A 3,622-nucleotide genomic window follows, 5' to 3' on the forward strand; every position below is an offset into this window, starting at 1 on the left:
CATAGGTAACCGAAAGACATTAGCTGTGTCTGACACTGATTTGGTCCAGATCTGCAATATGAATCTGAGCCGATACTGTTTTCACATAGGCTACACTGGTGTGGCCCGAATCTGTGATACATATCTGAGCCGACTGCATTTAAAAAAGGGCTAAAAACTGCTCTGGCCCATATCTGCAAAACAGATTTGAGCCAACACTGTTTTGACAGAGACTACCTGATGTGGACCACATCCGAAATACTTTTCTCAAACTGTGTGAAGAACTCCGTGGAATAAACATTTTCAAAACAACATGGTTACCTGTCTGCATATTTATTTTTCTATCTTAGAGCATGAGATAAATGCATTGTCATTAAGCTGAACAATATTATCAGTGTTTAAAAACTATACAGCAACAGGTCCGTTACAGCACACACTGTAAAAAAAAAGTGTAATTTTACAAGTAATTGTCTGTATTTTTTTTTACAGATTTTTACCGTTTTGTCATTATACAGCAAATATTTGCAAATAAAAGGCATTTGCCGTTGCTGCACATTCAGGGCTTTGTGTGTGTGTGTGTGTGTGTGTGTGTGTGTGTGTGTGTGTGTGTGTGTGAGTGCGCGCGCGCGCGAGATGACGCAGATTCAAATTCGCCGCCATTACTTTTCCGCTGTTTACTCCCGCCCACAACGGTTAACGTTAGCTGATCAGGATCGAGTTTGGGCAAGCGGGAGATTTGAATTCAGTCTACTCTCGTGAAGTAGACTGTGAGATCAACAGTGGTTCAAAGCAATCGTGTTCGTCAAGAGCAGCCGTGAGCAGGAGCTGTTGTCTGTCAGTCCGTTTGGATTCTTTGGAAATAACACCCTTTTCTGTGAGCCTTGTTCGTCAGCGGACATCATGCCAACCGATCACCGGCTGAGGTAAGAGTCTCATATACTAAGTTACATGTGAACGATATTTTATATTACATTTGTGTTACGTTTACAGTTTTCAAGCTAACGTTAGCATTCTTAAATTATGTTCTGTCATAACTGGCGAGAGCTGGAGGGCAAAACACTGAAAATGTAGCATGCGTCTTTACATTTTCCATCTGTTTTAAGAAAGATCAGTTGAACCCACACCTCAAAAGACCTAAAACAAGCTTTCGTAGACTTGTTATACATATCAAAGTCCGTTTAATTGTGAATAAAATCTTCGTTAATACGCGATAGTATCTGTCAGTAAATCAATCTCTTAAATGGCGGGACATTTTGAATCACTGTCTGGAAGCTGAAAATTCTTCTCTTAAAAAATATCCTCGGTTTTAACTAACCAATTTTTATTACCATTTTTAATAACCACAGTTATACTACAAAAACAAATAGGCCTAGCTGGCCTACCATGTTTTTTTTCTTGTTTTTTTTCTTTGTGGTTAAACCATAGTTAATTTTCGTAAGGGTTAAACATGGCTAACGTTATCTCAAGACTGTTAAGAAAACGAATTCAGTAAATACTGTACTTGATACAGGAAAGCACATGAGACTAGAATATGAACACAACATGATAAATTGCATATTCTGGCTGCATCTGCTTGCCAACACGTAGCTATCTAGAATGCATATATATGTGCATATATTAGGCTTATAAAATAAAAGTTGATAGAATGTTTGTGTTCTGATGAAGAAATGAACGTATCTACATTTTGGATGGCCTGGGGTCATCATAGTAGCCTTTTTCATAGGATACTTTTGATCATTGGTTATGAAAATTGCATTGATCCAGATGAACAGACAGTTAACTTACACCCCTAAGGTTAGGTGTCTCAGCTCAAAACTTCACTGTTAGCCTTTCCTGCTCAGCTTCCAGATCATAATCAGTTTAGGTTTTGCATTGTCTCAGTGGAACATATTCTTACATGTGTAAATGTAATACTGAGTTTTTTTTTTTTTTTTTTTTTTTTTTGTGATTTCAGGTCAAGTGGAAAGCAGAATTATCATGGCAAACAAGGTATGGGAAGAAGTAATTTAAAATATTGTAATGGCCGAGTCTTCTGATTCCATATGATTTCACTAAAAGTGGCAGAAAATGTAATTTGTTTTATACTATATTTTCCCATATGAATATTCATTTGATCCTTGTGAGGCCACTGCACAAGGTTTGGTTTTACTACAGTAAGACCACGATTGTGTTAGATTCCACCCATCTATTTAATTTTTTTGTTGTTGTTGGTAGCGTAACTAGGCTTTTTCATTTAGAAACATGACTTTTCCTATCACTTAATGACACATATCTCTACCTTTCATTCCAGCTAAAGGATCTGACGGTTGCTGCTTGCATCTCAGCCTACCTGATGGAAAATTCTTGCTGGATGAATGACTTTCAACTCAACCTTGCCAAGACAGAACTGCTTATGGTTTCAGCCAAACCATCCTTGCTGTGTGATCCTGCTGATTTGCCTTATACAACATCAGAAAGATCCGGCCCTTCCTATCGGAGCCACACAACTCCTTGTCTAAGCTCTTGTTCTATCCAGACTGGACTATTGCAGCTCTTCCAGCATCAGTCAAACCTCTGCAACTGATCCAGATGCTACAGCAAGACCTAAACTCACTGCTTCAGATCTATGTGTCTCCAGAAGCTTGTGTTCTGCAAGTGAACAGCGCCTTGTGGTGCCATCATCCCAAAGAGACACACAATCACTTTCACTGACCTTTCCCTGGACTGTTCCCTGCTGGTGGGATGACCTGCCCAACTCAACACATTTTCAAGAAACTGCTAAAGATCCATCTTTTCATAAACACTTGACCCAATAATACTAAATCTTTGTTTTAATAAAAAAAATAATTTGTGCACTGTGCTACACTAACTGGGACTTGTCACTGCACTTGTTGCTTCTATTGTTCTCTTAATTTTAAGTCACTTTGGAAAAAATGTAATTGTAAATGTTTAAAACAAGTTATATTAGAGTATAAAGGTATACAGCAATTGCCTTTTAATGTGGATATTTTTACATGTTCTAAATTCTATACTAAGCTTGTATTTCCTATCATTCACGTATCTTGATGTTCAGTGTTTGTTTAATGAATACTGTAAGTGTGCAGGTATTCCGTACTTGTATGTTTAGTTAATTTAACAGAAATTCACTGTACATTTGCTATTATTAAGTACTTAATTAGAGATTGCAGGTCTAATTTCACAACTTTGACCAAAAATTAAAACTGTAAATATACAAACTTTATATTTGAATGTATGTACTTATTGCATTTTTATACATAACTTCATAGTTATTTTACACAGAAAAACTATATAAGATAATTACTGTAGATAGACAGAGCATTATTATAAAATAACTTTATGTATGCTTAGGTAGCATAGGTTACTATGATACCCTAACTGACAAAAATGCCGAAAATAAGGCAAAAGGACAATCCAGTGGTGATTTAAGTGGAATCGTAACACATCCGGCACAGCTCCGGTAGGCGGAATCGTTTCACGCACCCGTTACGCATCTGTAACGGGATGATCAGGCGGTGCTGGATCGGCGCTGGCACATATCCGCAACAACCCCTAAAAACAGACCAGAAACGGCTTCGGCCCGATGTGCGTTTGGACTCAGGAACGAGTCCGTGAGGCGGATGCGTGCCAGACCCGGCTCTATCGT

General features: G+C 38.0%; 1 long non-coding RNA gene across 1 annotated transcript; it reads left to right on the forward strand.

Moving 5' to 3' along the window:
• The first annotated feature begins 623 nt into the window (after window positions 1-623).
• Window positions 624-3,145, forward strand: LOC309499041. Its single transcript, XR_014206114.1, has 3 exons — window positions 624-902; window positions 1,934-1,968; window positions 2,270-3,145. It is a non-coding gene; the product is annotated as an uncharacterized lncRNA (long non-coding RNA).
• The last annotated feature ends 477 nt before the right edge of the window (window positions 3,146-3,622 follow it).

The sequence above is a fragment of the Leuciscus leuciscus genome, assembly GCF_965113295.1.
Source record: "Leuciscus leuciscus genome assembly, chromosome: 5".
Classification (NCBI taxonomy): Eukaryota; Metazoa; Chordata; class Actinopteri; order Cypriniformes; family Leuciscidae; genus Leuciscus; species Leuciscus leuciscus.